Consider the following 21,045-nt stretch of genomic DNA (forward strand, 5'->3'; position numbering starts at 1 on the left):
TGTAGAATTTGAGGTGCTCCTGTGCGCGTCACCGGTGTCTCCATGCACGCTCCTGGCGCAGAACGCGCAGACAGCTTGAAAAACAACTCCAGAAACTCGCTCTCAGTGTTTAAAATGATCTGCAAATGATACCTTTTCACTCTTCTACTTTTGAAGGATCTGATTACAAGCACTTGTTACGGAGACCAGAGTTACGGAACCAAAACCAGACGCAATTCCGCTGATAATCAATATGCTGCTCGTGTCCGACCGATAATCAATCATTTAGGAACACAAGTGGAATCGATAGCTGAATTATGAGCAGTCAAGGGTGCATCTGTTTACTCTCGCTGTGAAATATTTGCTAAACACGAAGGTTAAAAAAAGCAGGTTTTGCGCACCTGCCGCGTTACGCGCTTTGATTATCGATGAGATCCGCGCGCACGTCCTGAACCAAGGAAATAAATCAGCTTCTTCCCAGACTTCTGTGGAAAACCTCCAGCTCGAGTTATTGATTAAACTCTGTTGATTAATAACTGTTAATCCTTATCTAATCATTGGAGGCAGGTGCTTTTATGTAATTCCTTTCTTAATCAGTCTAGCTTTACTGTGAACGTGAACAACCAAAATAATAACCTGAACTTCATTTAAAGAAAGCAAACCTATTAGAGAAGTCCTCCATCTATCACCCAAAGTAGTTTCACCTTGCTGATTTCAGCATTTCTTTTGAGTTTGAGCGCGTTTCTGTGAATTCTATTGATTTGCTCAATGTTAAATGTCTGGTGTTCGCCTTGAACATGAGGCAAAGGTCCGTCTGTCGGGTGAATCAGCTCATACTGGAATAGTCTGCATGTATATGTGTCACACTTGGTGTAATATTCGTCTTTTGGCATTATTTAGGGCAGATGTTTGATGACCAACTTGACCAGATTGATGGGAATTGGTTACATAATTAGCGCGTCTAAATGAAGCGTATCGCGCTCTAGTTCAGTGCGCAAAAACCTTTTACGCACAACACGGACGGAGATTCATTCATGTAGATCTGTCTCTTTTAAACCTCAGATATGTAATGTAATGTTTTAAGGAGATCAAACCAAAAATATTCCGAGAATTCGAGTTTGTTTGCGCGTGAAGAATTTGCGCTTGACTTTAGATTGCGCGTAAAGCCGTGGTTTCAGTTCTGCTCGCGCGCTCAGACTTGGCGCTTTTCTGCCAAATGGTCTCTGATAAGTGAAGTCTTAAAGTTGAGTGATTTATGAAGGAGAAACCCGTGAGATCAGAGTTTCATTTGGAGTTTCCATGCACGATCAAGTTCATCATCTTAATTCACAACGATCCACATGTCATGCGGCATTTGGGTTCATTTTAAATACCAGTCATTTTCTGCGTGCGTGAGAATCTTGTGTTTGTTGCATGTGCGCTCCTTGACGCGTGATCCTTTGTTGGTGGTTATTGGAGAATAATGCATTAGCTTTTCTGCGATGGCACGTATCTGGTGTGATATTACCTAGAGAACCTGCAGCCGACGGATAGTTTGTCCTACCTGCTCTCAGTATGTCCTGGCGCCCGCGGGGTCGCTGCTCTCCTGGTCCGTTTGCTCGCGCAGCTGGACGTCTGAGGACATGATGCGGGACGGTCAGTCGGAGCTCTTCTCGTGTTGCTGAGCGCGAAATGAGGAGTGGAAATGAGGAGTACGGGTGCAGGAGGGAGGGGAGGAGACGCAGGAGGTCCCTTTACAGCATCATTCCCACATCATCAACACACTTCAGTTTACAGGCGTCAAAGCTTCATCAATATCACTTACTCTGTGCGTTATGATGCATCAAGCTCGGGCTTTTATAATAGGTGGACTGGTTCATCTCGGGGGCTTAAAGTGGATTTGGGTGCGTGTGATGTTCAGGTAAATGAACGCGTCGCGTTATTGAGCGGCTGTGCGCGCGCGTTCGCTTCTGCCGGAGGCGCCGATGGCTCGATTGTCTCTCCGGACGCGGCGGCGACGCGCGAGGATTAAACGGGATTTGAGCTTTTGGCTCGAACGTGCCGTGAGCGCGCATGCAACGCGTCCTCACAGATCCGTGTCACACTAAATGCCAAAAAACCTTTTAGCGGAAACTCTAGCGTGTGTAACACTTGTAGACAGAGAACTGAGGCGCTAAAACTGCTCCCAAACAATCTAGAATGGCTTTGCTATGTTGCGTATCCAAAAACACGGTGTGTGATTTAAACTGTAGTGTAATGGTGCTTTCATAAACGTGGTATTGAGTGATTACCATATTCATACTCCAATTAAATTACATGTAGCTCTAATTTGTTGCCTATTCACGTGTACTCAACAGACTTATTGTAAATGTACTGGGGTACTGTCCCCAAAATACACACTGTTGATTAGCATATTCAGATATACCAGGATATTTTCTATAGCTACAGTAAAAGAAGGTGATTAATAATTAGCAATGATTAAAATGCAAATATTAAGGAAACAGTGGGGGACAAGGTGACTCAGTGATTAGCCTCACAGCAAGTAGATCACTGGTTCGAGTCCTGGCTGGGCCAGTTGGCGTTTCTGTGTGGAGTTTGCATGTTCTCCCCGTGTTTCCCTCGGGTTTCCTCCGGGTGCTCAGCTTTCCCCCACATGCACATGCGATATAGGTGAATTGAATAAACTGAATTGGCTGTAGTGTGTATGGGTGTTTTCCAGTACTGGGTTGCAGCTGGAAGGGCATCCGCTGCATAAATCGTTTGCTGCATAAATCGACTCCTGATGAATAAAGGGACTAAGCTAAAGGAATTAAAATGAAATGATTATGGAAACACTCCAGTGCCGTTTTAAAGCAATATGGAAACCTTTGGAAATAATTCAAAACGTTCTGAAGCAAGTGTTACCACATAAAGAAGATGAGACAAACATCCAGATAACACAGTTCAGACAACATAACATTCTATTGTGCCATGTGTGGATAATAGTCACGTGTCAAGCTTTTGAGAACATTAATAAAGACCACATGACTTTGAGCAAACCTTACTGGGAAACTGTGTGTTCAGCATTTTAAGAGCACTATGCCAGAACATTCGGAGGATAATCATGTAGGCTACTATGCTGATGTTTTCAATACACACTCACATATTGTATAATCAACATTGTGTTACGACAGCGCAGCATTTTTATATTGACGATATCACCACAGCAGCCTGCATGAATGCTCTGGCAAAGTATATAGTACACAGAGTGTAAACTAAAAAATGCTGGGTGCTTGTAACCCAATGTTTGGTCAAATTTGGACAACCCCAACATTTGGTTAATTTTTATTCATTCAATTTCCTTTGGCTTAGTCCCTTTATTCTGGTTAATTTTTAAAGTAAATTTAAATGACACTACATGACCCAATGGTGGATTTGTCCATATTTGGCTACACATTGGTTTACAATAATCCAGCCTTTTTTTTAGAGAGTAAAGGATGTCATGGAAATGGCCTGGAAAATTTTTGGAAAAACAGAAAAACCCACAGCGTTTTGGAGAAGTCATGGAAAACAGATATCTGTATACTTGAATATATAGTCTTAACTTCGTTTCTGTTCTTGGTCAATCACATACGCTCACATTATTATTGCGGTGTAAGCATTATCTAAATTAATTTTACATAGATATAAAAATAAATTAAACACCACGGTCAGAAGCGGATTTAGGGATTTGGGGGCCCTAAGCAACTCCAGCCATGGGCCCAAGTCCTGAACAGCGCTCTTTCTACTTTTATTTAATGATTATTTATTTTGCTGGGTCACTCAGTCTTCTTTTCTACGTTTTATCTTGATGCTAGCTCGACATTTTAAATGATTCGTTTTCTTAAAGTTTACAGAATTTACTACTAAAAGCAATAAATATATATATTTTTGTGTAAATTTGACTGCTGGACTGCTCCATGATTGGTGGTGGTATATATTTAATAATATTATAATTAAATAACATTACATTATTCTAATAATATGATGTTTTATTGTATATTAAATAATATTCAGTGATGTAAATTTGTTTGACTCTCACTATACAAAATATGATGGAAAACAATATAGTTTATAGGTATAGTTTACACTTGTAGATGTCCTGGGGCCCTAAGCGGCTGCTTACCTTGCTTATTGGTTAAATCCACCATGGTTACGGTGGCGTAGTGGGTAACATAATCGCCTCACAGCAAGAAGGTCGCTGGTTTGAGTCTCGGCTGGGTCAGTTTGCATTTCTGTGTGGAGTTTGCATGTTCTCCCCGTGTTGGTGTGGGGTTCCTCCGGGTGCTCCGTTTTCTCCCACAGTCCAAACACATGTGCTATAGGGGAATTGGGTAAGCTAAAATTGTCCTAATTGTCAACATATGTGTGTGAATATGTGTGTATGGATGTTTCCCAGTGATGGGTTGCAGCTGGAAGGGCATTCGCTACGTAAGAACATACACTCAAAAAAAAAAATTGTTGAATGAACATGATTTAATCGTGGCACCCTTTATGCATCTAATCCAATCAAGTAAACATGAACTGCTTTGAACATGTATGAACACAAAGCACATTTGTAGATAAAACATGGTTTCAATATGTCAGTCTAACTTCTTTGCAACTAATTGACTCAAAATGTTTGTAATGTGTTATTCTAATTAAAATGATTCTAATTTACTCAATGTAACACTAAAGCTTTACTTTAACAAAATTATGTCTTGTTAAATCAGCTAGTAAGTTTCTTGTTCAATATTGTTGTTTAAATTACATTTTTTAAATGACAATACTATGAAGCAAGATTTAAAATTAAATAATTCAACACAAAAAGGACAGAAAACATGTTATATATATATATATTTCTTTTATTATAGCCTTTAGCAGGCACCAATCACATTTAAACAAATTTCTTCTTTAATATTCTGATACAAAATGTTATATAATATCCAAAATTGTAATATAAAATGTATAAGAAACATTTAGCCAACAAAATAACCTTGGCTCTTAAGAAAACTGATCCCCAAGCAATACCTGTAGGACGTTAACATCATTTTTTTTACCAATTGAGTTTAAACAGCTTTCTTCACTTTGGTACTCCTATTCAAAATGTAAAAGTATAAAATGTATAGGAAACATATAGCCAACAACATAACATGCATAACATTCAAGCTCTTGGGAAAACCAATTCCCAAACTATGCTTTAGGACACTAATCTTGTTGATATGTAAGGCAAACCTTGGCCTAATAAAAACACGCGGTGATACTTCTTGTTGTTTTCGTATGGTGACATCCAAACGCACTACCGCCACCTACTGATATGCGCGAAGTGACTCCAGAGTGAGAGTTGTCGATTTGAAGCGTCTCAGTCTCATTGAATCAACATGTTCTGATCAAATTCATTTGATTATTTCTTGATTCAGTTTCAAATAACATGAATTAATCATTTAACATACGTAAACTTGATTTGTTCTTTTCAATCTGACAAATTTTTATTTTGTAAATCCAATACATGCCTAGTTGATTTTTTTGAGTGTATGCTGGATAATTTGGCGGTTCATTCCGCTGTGGCGACCCCAGATTACTAAAGGGACTAAGCCGAAAAGAAAATGAATGAATAAATGTGATGTTTTTTTTATCACGCATATGTAGACATTGCATAACATTAAGTCATGAAAATTTACTTAAAAGTCTGGGAACAATCATGCAAAAGTCAGAGAATTTTAGTAGTAAGAATGTGTATGACGACTGAGTGTAGTTAAGAAAGAAATGAGGTGATTATCAGGACTAGTGTCACTCACTGAAGCCCCACATCGAGCTGACATCCCCCACTAACATCTAACCTGACATGAAATGGGTTTTCCCAATCAATTAACAGTGAAAGATCAAAGCTGCTCTCAGATAACACTGATATTTGATTGTTTATGTAGATTCCCCCCTAAATAAAGTACCACGGTATTACCATAAGAATGTGCCATTTAAATATAATAAGGGATAATTTAGGAAACCACGCGGTTCTTTGAAGCGCCATTTAAATAGCAGGGTCTATTTCAAAGCATCACAGTACAACCACACTACCTTTTTTCACTTGCAAGGGCTGTTTTTGTGTGTGTTTGAGGGTTTTCATGCGTGAATGTGGCTGAGTATTAGAGGATGTGAAGATTATACTGACATCTACTGGGGAAACTCTTTCTGCATCTGTTTATGAGTTACCAGAGCCTCTATTCATAATAATAATAATAATATCTGTGTGTGAGTTTTGAGCTTGGTTGTTAATTTCCCAGTGCTTCTATTCAATTGCGTCTCTCACTGTGTGTGTTAAACACATGTTCACACGTGCCTTGCGCAACATGCCACCAGCCAAGCAATGCATTCACACGATGTTCCTCTCTTTAAGAGCGGTGTGTTGTTTTTGCCTAATGAGAGAGGAAAATAAGCGCTGGAGAGTTTGATTAGTTGAAGACACTGCCGTTAGTTTGATCTCTCTGTTTAATTAGTTTCTTCTGCTTTAGTTCACATGCCAATTTAGCCCACGCTGTCAAGTTAACGCCGTCCTCTCGGAATATACATACTGTACGTCCATACTGCCTATCGGGAGGGGGTTTAATTGACAGCTGCTATTAGAAGAGCCCCTGTTCCTGCAGTCGTGGCTCTCGTTTAGCAAAGGAGCAGCACACAATGCACGCATGCAATCAGCACAGCTCCTCTCGCAGCGATAGCTTTGTCTGCCGCCAGAGAAAAGAGCCATAAGAAGTGAAGGAATGGGAGACGGGGAGAGAGCGAGACAGCCTGGAGTGATTGTGTGATTGTCTCAGTTTAAATGAACTGTCCATCAGCTGCCTGTCACTCTCACTGGGGGCTAAGGGACCGGCCGGGGATCAGGACAAATAAAAATCAATGAGAGGAATTTGGGACCTGGTACATATCGCAGTTTTGTGCCCTTGTGTGACATGTACTGTAAGATAACCTGGCATAACTGTAGTGATACGGCTACTATTTTTTTTTTTTTGGGGGGGGTTACACCATATCAAGCATCGCTATTACTAGTAGGGCTGTGTGATATTGAAGAAAAATGTGATAGTGTGCTAAATAATTTAATATTTGAGATGATACGATTTTTATACAATTTATAAATGGCATTTTTCAAATAATAAAATCTAGAATCAAACTAAAAGTGCTTCAGGGGTAATTAATGTGGCGGTGCTCTTTGGATAAGGGATTCATAAAGATATACAAAAATCATCCGTGCAAGGCACCTGAAAAGTACAACCCAGGCTCATTCTGAGAACGTAGTCCCGGGGACGTTTCTGGAGACCGCGAAATACGTAGCCGGGGGTACGTACGGCTGCATTTCATTTTTTTAAGCGAACGCTGTGGGGCGGTGTGACGCCGTTCCCTTTGGCGCTTGCCGGCCGGCCGCTCGCCTCCGTGTGGAGGGACTCGAGGCGCAGAGAGGGGCTGACCACGACGACGACTGGGTTCGAGTCCGGGGAAGAGCGGTTCCAGAAATCAGGTAAGAAAACAAAAACAAAATCCAAAAAATGAAGCGAACAAGTTCATCACAGGGTGAGAATGTGGTCAAAATCCGAAAACGTGGTAAAAATTAGACGAGGGCTTTTCTTTTTCTTTTGTGAATCGTCGTTGGTTGGGTTTAGGGACGGAGGAGGGTGGGTCAGCCGATTGGCCAGTCGCACGGTCAATCATCCTGTCATCCAGGCAGACAGGTGGAAGGTCGTTCAACAGCGGCCCCTAGCGGGTTTACGCGAGAACGGCGCGGGAAAAAGTGTGCACAGCGGCCTCTCGTGGATTCGCGAAAAACAAAAACTGCAAAAATACGTACCTCCCGGGACGTATTTCGCGGCCTCCAGAAATGTCCCCAGGACTACGTTCTCAGAATGAGCCTGGGTTGGAAAAGTAGGTGAAAAGGTTAAAAAGCCTTTATTAACATACCTATAGTAATAGTAATAAAAAAATGAACTATGAACTAATGTAACTATAATAATATAATAATTGCCATGTTAATAAAGGCTTTTTCACTTTTCACCTACTTTTTTGTATATGTTTAATAACATTTAAGAAATATATAGGAAAAAGAAAGCATTAGTACGCCATCTGAAAGTGAACAGCCATGTTTTACTGTCGCATAAAACTAGATATTAAAAAAACACAGTGCTTAGTATATCAGAATCAGAAAGAGCTTTATTGCCAGGTATGTTCACACATACGAGGAATTTGTTTTGGTGACAGAGCTTCTACAGTGCAACAGAATTACAGAGACAGGACAAAAAACAGATAATAAATATATTTTAAAAAAATATAAGTAAGTAGTGAGTGCAAATATACAGATTGACAAGTGTATGTAGGTATATTACTATATACAACGTTATATGTGCAGCTGTTATGTGCAAATTGGCATGTAAAGTGTGTTAAATAAGTGTATATGTGTATAAAAGTGTATAGCAGTAGTGATGTTGGCTCCACAATTATTATCATCAAGTGTTCATGAGATGGATTGCCTGAGGGAAGAAACTGTTTCTGTGTCGGGCTGTTCTGGTGCGCAGTGCTCTGTAGCATCAACCAGAAGGTAAAAGTTCAAAGAGGCAGTGTGCTGGGTGTGAGGGGTCCAGAGTGATTTTGGCAGCCCTTCTGCTCGCTCTGGATAAGTACAGTTCTTGGGGAGTAGGAAGGGTTGTACCAGTGATTCGCTCAGCAGTCCGAACTATTCGACGTAGTCTTTGGAGATCGTATTCAGTAGCTGAGCTAAACCAGACAGTTATTGATGTGCAGATGACTGATTCAATGATGGAGGTGTAGAACTGTTTCAGCAGCTCCTTTGGGAGGTTAAACTTCCTCAGCTGACGAAGAAAGTACAGCCTCTGTTGAGCTTTTTTGACAATGGAGTCAATGTGAGTGTCCCACTTCAGGTCCTGAGAGATGGTGGTTCCCAGCATATATTATGTACACCCCTCACAAATCTCTCTTATAAACTCATAGTTTTAATAGGAAGCTATACAGTTTTATATTTGTGCCATATTGTGTGTGTGTGTGTGTGTGTGTGTGTGTGTGTGTGTGTGTGTGTGTGTGTGTGTGTGTGTGTGTGTGTCAGTACTGAAGCCAAATCTGGAGCTTATCTAACAAAATAACTTACGATATCAGTCTAAAACGAGTACACCCACATTTATATGTCATAGAAAAATATTAAATACAAATTTAAAAAATAGGGAAAATCAAAAGAAGCAAAATAATGGAAAAATTTAGTTGAAATTTCTTAGGTTGTAATTTTTTTTGCAATATTTTGCTTGAATTTAATTGTATTATCTTTCAATTTCTGAATATGGTTGGTGACAAAAATTTTATTTTAATAAATATATCTGTTTAATACATTTGCTTTGTTTAAATGCAGCACAATACATTGCCTATATTCACTGAGAAATTAATAAAAATACTGGACTGTACTCAGTTATTCAGAACTCTGTAAATATGGAAACTGAAACCTCTTTTTTACGTGACTTTTTAAGTTATCAGTTTCTTATCCTAGAAATCTCATAGCAACACCCTAGCATCTTCTGTACACCAATGTATTTCAGTTTGTATTGTTTATATAATATCCCAGAGCAAACACTTGCTATAAAAGTATTGTTCATTATTGCTGAATGTTAATAGATACACTATATAATAATGAAACCATATTGTAAAATGTGACCAAAGTTTTTATATTTTGTAGAACTTTTCATTGTAATGTTCCTGTTAACTTAGGGGCCGATCACACCGAACGTGCTTAATGCATTGAGAGGCGCCATTTTGAATGGTTTACTAATGACTTCGAGCGTTTTGCGCGCTGCTTATGCGCCCTGCACGCCTCACGTTTTCTGCACCTCGCGTTTTGCCCTAGTGCGCCGTGCGCTTGCAGTTGAAAAAAAGTCAACTCTGAGTGGAAAAATCATGTTACGTCACTCGCATCTATTTCATTCTCCAGTTAAAGGAAAGCAGAGGCGGGGTTTCCATTGAAGTGCCTGCAGTGTTTGTGTCATCAAGACAACAGCGGAGACTTTTGAAGATGGAGGAGAGACTTGTGGTTGCTGTTTTGAGTTATCCGGTGCTATATGACTTCATAAATCTTGAATATCACAATATTTTTAATTATTAAAATTATATTAATATCAGCAGCAGCACTCGCACAATACCCAGCTGATTCAGTCGTAAAAAGGCTGTGAGGTGAGCCTCGCGTTTTTGGAACGTAAATGCGCTTTCGGTGTGATTGGCCCCTTAAGCACCACTCAGGAATCTTTTGAATGCAAACATCAATGGAGCATTCCATAGAATTCTGCGGAACTTTAATGTTCTCTGAGCATTCTAAAAGTAGCAACATTTAAAAAACAACAAAGGCTTTGGGATAAAAACATTCCATGAACATTATCTTAACATTGTGACCTGGCAGATCACTGGTGAACTGCACATGTCACACTAACGAACTACAATTCCCGTCATGCTTTTTCACACACACCAGTTACTGTTCACCATTGATGACTCACACACAGCTGAATCCCATCATTACTGATCATCTCTGGACCACTTTACAGCACACATACACCAGTTCAGGACCGAGTCTTTGATTGCAGTCATCATTTTATGCTATTTGTTTTTTCCTGCCGTGTTCCTGATCTCAGCTTTGTTATTTTGTTATATTCTGATCGCTGCCTAGTTTTTGACCTTATGCTTGTTTTCGACTGTATTTTAGAATCCCTTTTTGTATCTGTTTTGACCATTGCCTGCTTACTTTTCATTAGGGCTGCACAGCATATCCACATTATCGAAATATTATAAATGTGCATATCCCAGTATACACATCAAAATGGCTTGCAATAATTGAGCGGTTTAGTAGTATCTTAGTGTGTCTGTCATTAGCACAACCTCTGAAATTTAGATACATGTCAATGCACATCTCAGAAACCTAAAAGATATATACAGTAGTACCTGACAAAAGTCTTGTCGTCTATCCAAGTTTTAGGAACAACAAATAATAACTTGACTTCTAGTTGATCCTTTGCTATCAGAAGTGGCTCATATGAAAGGCAAAGGCCTCCAGATGACGGTTATTTGACCACAATAAAATATGATCATGCCTAATTATTTCATCAGGACAGTAAGGTCAGACTTTGCTGAAACATAAGTCTCTTCACTGAACAGAAATAATGTCCAATATATAATATGTGGTCATGCTGCAGTGGAAACAGAATGAATATTGTGTCTGACTCCATCATGAGCTTGGAGGACTGCATCCATACATCTCTGCAATGACTCAAATCACTGATTAATAAAGTCATCTGGAATGGCAACGAAAGCGTTCTTGCAGGACTCCCAGAGTTCATCGAGCTTCTTCAATGCCTCCTCCATCTTACCCCAGACATGCTCAATAATGTTCATGTCTGGTGACTGGACTGGCCAATCCTGAAGCACCTTGACTTTCTTTGCTTTCAGAATCTTTGATGTGGAGGCTGAAGTATGAGGAGCGCTATCCTGCTGGAGAATTTTCCCTCTCCTGTTGTTTGTAATTTAATGGGCAGCACAAATGTCTTGATACCTCAGGCTGTTGATGTTGCCATCCACTTTGCAGATCTCTCGCATGCCCTCATACTGAATGTAACCCCAAACCACGAAATCTCTCACCAAACTTGACTGATTTCTGTGAGAATCTTGTGTCCATGCGGGTTCCAGTAGGTCTTCTGCAGTGTTTGTGATGATTGGGATGCAGATCAACAGATGATTCATCCCAAAAATCCACCTTCTGACACTTTTCCAAATGATCAACTAGAAGTCGAGTTATTATCTGTTACTCTTACAACTGAGATCCACGACAAGACTTTTGTCAGGTAGTGTACATATATTTCCGTATGGATGTTGTAATTTGAGCAATTAAATATAAGAAAGCAATAAGACTGCGAAGAAGTAGTTAAGCATTTTTATTTAGCATTCCTGATTATTCTTGATGTTTTCAGTGGTGGTGATACAGTATATATTTTATTTATTTTTGCTTGCTTACATTAAACATTAAAACGTCTGATTTAGTTTTATGCAACAGTAAACCACGGCTGTACACAAGTTGTAATGACCCTTTTTCCTGTCAAATAATTGTAAACATCTTATTTACATCATAAAAAATAGTATCACATGTTGAATATTGCATTGTTTAGCATGCTATCATATCTCACATCACATTTTTCATCAATATCACACAGCCTGACTTACTATTAATATACTATATACTACATTATACTATTTTACTGACCAAAAAAATGATGATTGGAGTGTCACGGTGGTGCAGTGGGTAGCACGTTCGCCTCACAGCAAGAACGTCACTGGTTCAAGCCTTGGCTGGGTCAGATGGAATTTCTGTGTGGAGTTTGCATGCTCTCTCCATGTTGGCGTTAGTTTCCTCCGGGTGCTCCGGTTTCCCCCACAGACCAAATATATGCGCTATAAGGGAATTGATTAACTAAATGGGCCATAGTGTATGTGTGTTTCCCAGTGATGGGTTGCAGCTGGAAGGGCATCCGCTGTGTAGAACATATGCTGGATAAGTTGGTGTTCATTCCGCTGTGGCCACCCCTGATTAATAAAGGGACTAAGCCGAAGAGTAAATGAATGAAAAGATTTGTTTGAGTGAAGCTCGTTTAGACATAAAACAAACACTGAGGGATGTTTATGAAGACTATTTACAGCTCTCTCATGTGTGTGTGTGTGTGTGTGTGCGTGTGTGTGTGTGTGTGTGTGTGTGTGTGTGTTTTAGGGCCATTAAGTGTCTTTTCCCCTCACTAATGTGTCTTTCTCTCAGTGTGAAGCGACCTCAGGGAAACCTGTGGACAATCCTCATGTCTCTGAGGGCTGTGACGTCTGCAAGCGCAGGTTAATTCTTGCCTTTTAGTGTCAGTCAACAGTGCTAGATTAGCGGACAGCCATCGATCTGGCCGGAGAGAGCATCAATACACACATTCGCTGAGAGACACACACACTTGGGCTAAATTGCTTTGAAATCCCCATTCAGACATTATAACATTAGCACACCTCTAAATGTCTCCAAATGAATGAGTGTTCGCCAGGACCGATAGAGCTGTGTTGTGTCTTAATGTTTTAAAGAGAAAGAGTGTATTCTGGGTCGCAGTCAGTCTGGTTTTATCAGATGAGTGTAATGATTTTGATGAAATACGAATCCCATTTTTGCTGTTTGACTGAATTTTGGGGGGTTTTGTTCATAGGAAGCACTTTAAAGGCAAGAAGTGTGTCTGCTGTAGTGTTTAAATAATGTTTGGGAAAATAAGGGTGAGCTTTCTAAAAGGAATTCTGTTTGTTTGTTTCTCAGTGGTTAGAACTGTGGCCTCACAGCAAGAAGAGCGCTGGTTCGAGTCCCGGCAGGGTCAGTTGGCATTACTGTGTGGAGTTTGCATGTTCTTTCCATGTTTGCTTGGGTTGCCTCCGGATGCTCCGGTTTCCCCCACAGTCCAAACACATGTGGTATAGGGGAATTGATTACCTAAATTGGCCATAGCGTGTGTGTTGAATGAGTGTGTGTGGGTGTATTTCAGTACTGGGTTGCGGTTGGAAGGGCATCGGCTGTGTAAAACATATAAACTGGAATAGTTGGTGGTTCATTCCGCGGTGGCGACGTCTGATAAATAAGGCTAAGCCAAAGGAAAATGAAGGAATGAATGTTTGTGTGTGTGTACATGGTTGAAGTCTAAAAGATTTGCTCCTGTGAAATTATTTCTTTTAAAAATATTTCCCAAGTGCTTTTAAACAGATTTATTTTAACTTATTTTTAAACATAATTGTTTTAATAACTAATATATTTTGTTATTGTCATAATGATAGTATAAAATATTTAACTAGTTATTTTTCAAGATACTAGTATTCAGCTTAAAGTGACATTTAAAGGCTTAACTAGGTTCATTAGGTTAACTGTTCTGTAGACAATATAAAAAAAATTATAATTAAAAAGGTTAATAATATTGAGCTTTTAAAAAGTATAATAAATAAATAAAAAAACTGCTTTTTATTTCAGTCAAGCTAAAATTAATATGACTTTCCATAAGACCTGAAGAAAACATACTGTGAAATATTTTCTTACTTTGTTAAACATCATTGGGAAAATATCTGAGAAATTGTTGCGTATGGATGCTATGCAGACAGGAGTAGTTCCAAATGACACTATTATGAGAATGGTCAGACAGGCAGTGGTCCAAAACCAGCACAAACAGTATAGTAGGTGATCCAAGAGCGTAATCCAAAAACAGGCGAAAGGTTCAGGGCTGGCAGCAAAGAATCAAAACACGATCAACAGTCCAAAGTCAAAAACACAGGAAACAAGGAAAACCGCTTACGTAAAGACAGCAACCGCTAAACAATACTCAGCAAAGTTTGTGTAAATAGTCCAACTAATCAGTCTTTGAGCAGCTTCAGCTGTGCAAGTGTAATCAAACGGGATTAGGAACTGGTGTGTGTGTGGTGCATGACTGGATCTTGTAGTCCATATAAAGGCAGATTTTTTGTTCTATTTGTGCAGCCGCTCGATCGCTGGTGATCATAACAGGAATAATACAAGTTTTACGCCCCATTCACCCAGGGCGTCAGCTTCAACGCTTCCCATTTACTTTGAATGGGTGACGTCAGGCGTTGACGAAATGCATTTTGGATCCGTCGGCGCCACTTCAGAGGCGTTGCTCGCTGCAAAAGTTGGGACTTGCTCAACTTTTCAAGCGCCGACGGAAGCGTCAGCCAATCAGATGGCTGTATGCAAATACACCAGCTTAGACAGTGGCCTATTTCTGACAAATTTCATTGGCTGACGCTGCTATGATGATTGCGTCAGCCCCAACTTCAGACACGCCCTCTGTCAAGCGTTGACGCTGAAGCCCTGTGTGAATGGGATGTTACAGACGGGCGAATAATGTCTCTATGTGAACATCTATGGAAAAGACAACCTTTTATAGTTATGGGTTTAAGTAAAACATAATTTTTGTTTTATTTTTACACTACTGATGACATATATTCTCAATTTAAAATAAAAAAGTTGTCATTTAGAGCAGTTTTTTTGCAGAAATTGACGATGTCAAAATAACCAAAACAATTAATATTAGTTTTTAGACAATACATGACCAATATTTTAACTGAAGAACATTTAATGCATCAGTATTAGGCTGAAAAAACCTGATTTTCCATCACAAAAATGTTTCTATTTTATTTTGTCCAGTTGTCAGTCTATAAAATAAAAATGATCTAAATGACAATATTCATTCATTCATTTTCCTTCAGCTTATTCCCTTATTTATTAGAGGTTGCAACAGCAGAATAAACCATCAACTATTCTAGCATATGTTTTACACATCGGATGCCCTTCCAGCTGCAACCCAGCACTGGGAAACACCCATACACTCTCATTCCCATACACTATGGCCAATTTAGTTAATCAGTTCCCCTATAGTACATTTGTTTGGACTGTGGGAGAAACCGGAGCAACCCGGAGTAAACGAACACCAACACGGGGAGAACATGCAAACTCCACATAGAAACGACCACTGACCCAGCCTGGTCTCGAACCAGCGAACTTCTTGCTGTGAGGCCACAGTGCTAATCACTGATACACCGTGCCGCCCTTAAACTTAATTTTTTATTTAAACCCTGCACCTTACGATCAGACCTTTACGGAACAGCACACATACATAATAAATCCAGAGACACCGTAGATGTTCACATTGTTCCTATGGCTATACTGTATATGGTGTGTATATATAAATGAAATCCAGAATGACATTATATCACATAAAAAATGTATGCAGAAATGTTCGTGCATTTCTATCCAGGAGCTACTGAGACATTATTCAGATTGCTGCTGTAGTCTTGAGTGCGTGTTGCATCATTCTGTGCTGCTGAACTCCCACAATCCTTTAAGGCAAAAAATTGGGTCCCAAACAGAAGTGAAGAGGAACGTTTGAGTGGAAACAGCCGTCAGTGTTCAATATTCATAAAACTGCACAGAAAGTTCTGCTACGTCTGAGAAATCTTGTTCAACTTCTTCTCAGAGGAAGCAGTTTATTATTGTCTGTCTGCCTATTTCTGCTGGTTCATGACTCCATACGTGAGCATTTTATGTGATGATATACACTCGATATACTCAAGCGACTTATTTAAAATGAGCTGAAACAACATAATTCTGGAGATTCCTTTATGAAACTTAATTGTGTTATGTTCAATCCACTTATGTTAACTTAATCGATTTGAGTTGGGATAACGTGAAAGATTTGTGTGGAGCCCTGTATTTTTCACAGTGTACACTGAAATTACACTGTAAAAAGGCATTACTTAAAAAAGTGAGTAAACCCATTAGAAATGACAAGTTGAGTTTACTTTTAAAAAGTAAGTATTTCTGTTGTAAGTGTTAAGATGACATAATATTTATAATTACTGTATGCACATAGTTCATTCACTTAATAGTGAAGCTGTCTCCATTTCGAACTCTGACCCCCACAGACTCTTTTGCCCCACCTCATACACCCTCACACTCTCCTCATGACTTACACTCCCCATAATCACTGCACTTTTTAATATTTGCACATTTAAAATGGCACATATTCATTGTATTACATTGCACTAATTCATCTTGAATTGTACACATGCACTTGTAATTATGTTCATATATATCTGCTTGTGTTTCTTCAAGGGTTTTTTCCAGCTGTGGCGGCAGACTGTTGGGCATTTTACACAGATCTGCCAACTACCTGTGGCGTTATTTCATTGACAAATGTCCTAAGAGCAGTATTACAAGTCGAGATCGCATTCACGTAATAGGAGCATGCGAATCTCTGTGCTCGAGCGCTGATTTCCTCTGTTCGTGCACAAAACTTCTTGCACGCCCGCAAACAAAACACTGCTGAAGTGTGATTTAGTGCGTTTGTGTAATTAGTTTGTCTCCAACATTTATTAGATTTGCTAGTAATATTTGTGAATGTCTCCAATAGACCTACAGAGCGAGTGGCATTAATCCGCCCTGAAGTCAAGTGAAATGGCTATAAACTCCAGCAAGATAGTCATTGTATGCAGAACCATAGATCTATGAATAATATATAAATATGGAAACTGTGGTCATCATAGCTGAAAGCTACGTCGAGTTTGCTGGCATCACGCATCACACACCTGTCATTCAGTCAGCATGTCACCTTAAAGGGTTAAACAAACAACACACAGCACTTCTACGATTACAGAAAGGTTTGCGCTGTTATAATTCACTTACCTTTTAATACGTTTTGGTGCGATTATCACCCGCTATTAAAAAAACACGACTAAATGTTTTGAATGAGAAGCTGTAATGTAGCCATGGCGGGATCAATTTTGGTGTGGAAGAATGAATGTAGCGGAAACCATGATATATATTATGGGTACTGATTGTAACCTGTTTTATTCAATTTGCCTTTAAGCAAAAAACAATCCAACGTAAAATAAATGAGTGGAAAAGCAATCCTCTTAGGTAAACATAAGAATGTTAGGTTTTTCTCAATGTAATATTTTACATTAAACCAGCAGTTTTCATGTCATGTGACCACATGATTAAAGAGGCACTGTTAATGTGTTTTCAGACTTTCTGTATTTCTGAAGTGAGTGAAATTACCATCTCGTGCAACATTTACATCCAAACTGAAACGGTTCATACGGTCATGGAAAACCTGGAAAAGTCATGGAATTTTGACGTGGCATTTTCCAGGCCTGGAAAAGTTTTGGAAAAACAGAAAAATCCACAAAGTTTTGGAAAAGTCATGGAAAACAGATATCTGTATGCTTGAATATAGGTTATTTACTTCTTTTCTGTCCTTGGCCAATCACATACTGTCACATTATTAGTGCGGTGTAAGCATTATCTAAATCAATTTTACATAGATATAAATATAACCTGAAACTAAATAGATTGCTGCGTGTTTTACTATATGCTGTAATAAATTTGAACATGCATTGTTTTTCTTTTAGTGAAGTTTTCAAACTAATTTCGAGAGGAGCACGTGATATGATTGACTGCAGCTGGCCACTCATCTACATTCACTAGTTAGCCAATCAGATTAACCCCAACTCACTATAAGTAGCCTAGCTAGAACTACTCTCTTATCTTCGTTTTTCGAAGAAACCCCCCATCCACCCCTTCTCCTCCTTTTTTCTTTTACCACGGGGAGCTCTCTAGAACCACCTGATCTCGTTCTCCCCTCATATGCTCTATGGACCAGGCGGGAGCCCTGGGCTCACCTATCTCCGAGCTCAGGGTTCTCTCCCGGGACAGCATGCCAAACCTGCTAACAGTTGTCAAACAATATCTAAGTGTGAACTCTTGAACTACGCATATGTAGACATTGCATGAAACATTAGGTCATGAAAATTTACATGAAAGTCTTAGAAAAATCATGGAAAAGTCAGAGAATTTCAGTAGTAAAAATGTGTATGAAGCCTGTGAAAGCACCAGCATGTAGTTTACTTTATAATTGAAAATAAAAGAACTAGCATTAGCATAGACTAGCATTGCATTTATTATAGTTTAGTCCAAAGTACAATTTTTATTTTAAGTTGAACCAAAGTAATTTAATTCATTTATCATCTATAAAAACTATATTTTACCTTAGAGTCAATGTATTTTTTTCCCTTTGGCAGAATATGTGTTTTGATTAAAATTAAAATACATTGTTTTTATTTTCAAACAAGTCAAAACTATATTTTGGGTATTATTTATAAATTTAGTGGTCACAAATTATATAAAAAATTATTTTTAGGGTGGTCCAAAGCAAGATTACACTTTGATCTACAGTTAAAAAATAAAGTTTTGTACTTTGTACAAAGTAAAAAATATATTTAGTGTCTCTATATTAAACAAAATTTTTACTTTGTGTAAAACAAGTTAAGCTCTCCGGTTTCCCCCACAGTCCAAAGACATGCGCTACAGGTGAATTGAATAAGCTAAATTGGCCGTAGTGTATGTGTGTGAATGCGAGAGTGTATGTGTGTTTTCCAGTCTTGGGTTGTGGTCGGAAAGTGCATCCGCTGCGTAAAACATGCTGGATAAGTTGGCGGTTCATTCTGCTGTGGCGACCCAAGATTAATAAAAGGACTAAGCCAAAAATAAAATGAATGAATGAAAACAAGTTAAGCTTGTTTCACACAAAGTAAAAGTTAAGCTTGTTAAGCAAGTTAAGCTTGTTATTACTTTACTTAACGATTTAAGTTTATGTTAAATGTTCAAATTAATTTGTTTAAATTCAGCCCAAATATATTGTTTACAACCACTTAATTTTTTTTAGTAAATCCAAGAAATCATCTTTGAATAATTTTTTTCAGTGTACTAAAGCAAAACCAATATATCCAACCCAGTGTCATTGTGAAAATGCACCCCTATATACATTTCTGGAGAGCGCCACATACATCCCAGGAGGTATGTTTTATTGCATTGTTTTCACCAATCCACCAGAGGGCGCTGTGTATGCCTTTTCAGATCTCAAATGTCTCTCACGAGTGCCATTTGAGCCTGCTATTCTCACATAAATCCACCAGAGGCTGCTGTCAACTGACTGACCAACTCTCCTCCTTCCCTAAACCCAACCGACAGTGTTTTCAAAAGCAATCCAGAAAAAGAAAAGCCCTCGTGTGATTTTTACCATGTTTTTAGATTTTACCACATTCTCACCCTGTTTTTTACTTGTTTTTTTATTTTTTGCCTTTTGTCTTTCCTGCTTTCTGGAGCTGTTCTTCACCAGACTTGAACCACGTCGTCACGGTCAACCTTTCTCTGCGACTCAAGTCCGCTGACATACATAGCAAGCCACTGGACAAACTGGTAACAGAAGGAAAGCCTTCCATATGGAGGTAAGCAGGAAAAGGAACAGCGTCATACCGCCCCGTAGTGTTACTTTTAAAGACGAAATGCAGCCATACGTACCTCTGGCTACATAATTTGCATTCTCCTAAAATGTATTTAGGGCTATGTTTTCAGAATGAGCCTGTGTTGAATATATCTAGAGTCTCTATATTAATCAATATTTTACATTGTGTCAGTGTAATTTTTTTTCTTGACCACAATAAATATTTTGGATTTAGACTGAATTAAATTCAATTTGATAGTTTAAACAAACATGAGAAAAACAAAGAAATGTAGCTGTAACTAATTAGTAATGTTTATAAGTTGGTTGAGAGTGTCATTTATTCAGTGTAATATTGAATAAACACACAGACAGAATGAAGGGCGACGTGACTTTGCTCTACTTTCCTCCGTCCAGTGATTCTGTTCTTCATAACCTCCAGCCATGTGTCCATTTGTTAATAATGTCAGTGTGATAATGTGTGTTTTTTTTTTTCTGACATAGGCCTGCAGTCTGTCTCTGACCCACAATCCTGAGCTGTGGATGACATGCAAAAAAAGAAGACGCTGAATGCTGGAGCTCACAGAGAGAAATAGAGTCTCGAAATCCTGACTTCAAGAATCTGTAAGTGTCAGTCGCACTCAAAAATGTCTGAAAGTCATCTAATTATATAGCAGAATATCAAATCAGGTGGCATTTACTGTCAATAAAGATGCACAAGAATGCATTATAATTAAAAAGCAGATATCTGGACGCTTAGAAATGTCTGAATGTCATCTAAATGTACAGCAACATATGTAAACAAGCAGCATTTATTGTAAATAAAGAGGCACAAACATACACTAAAATGAAAAAGAACCCATTTGGCATGTCTGAACGTCAGAAATGATGAAGCAAGATATTAAATCAAGTGTCAATGGTTGTAAATAAAGATGCACAAACAGTCTCAAATCTAAAAGAGCGCATTTGGGCACTTGAAAATGTCTGAATATCATTCATTAGATGCATAATAATAAACCAGCATTCATTTAGTCCAAATACAGTATAAGAAAAGTTACTGCAATTTAAAGTAATGGTTGATTATTATATTTGTTCATTTATATTATTGTCAAAATCATGCATTTTTGAAAATTCAAAACAATAGCACTTATATAAAATATATTTTATTAGTATTATCATTATTAATAATACATTTAATAATATAAACTGAATAATA

General features: G+C 38.6%; 1 protein-coding gene across 1 annotated transcript in view; it reads right to left on the bottom strand.

Annotated features, from left to right (window-relative positions):
- The window catches only part of chrm2a (cholinergic receptor, muscarinic 2a), a 144,855-nt gene extending 143,225 nt beyond the window's left edge, over positions 1-1,630 (bottom strand). The window contains exon 1 of the mRNA XM_056456263.1: positions 1,523-1,630. The gene's annotated coding sequence lies outside the window, so the exon portion shown is untranslated. The remainder of the gene's footprint in view (positions 1-1,522) is intronic.
- Between the last annotated feature and the right edge of the window lie 19,415 nt (positions 1,631-21,045).

Source organism: Danio aesculapii, chromosome 4 (assembly GCF_903798145.1).
Source record: "Danio aesculapii chromosome 4, fDanAes4.1, whole genome shotgun sequence".
In the NCBI taxonomy this organism is placed as follows: Eukaryota; Metazoa; Chordata; class Actinopteri; order Cypriniformes; family Danionidae; genus Danio; species Danio aesculapii.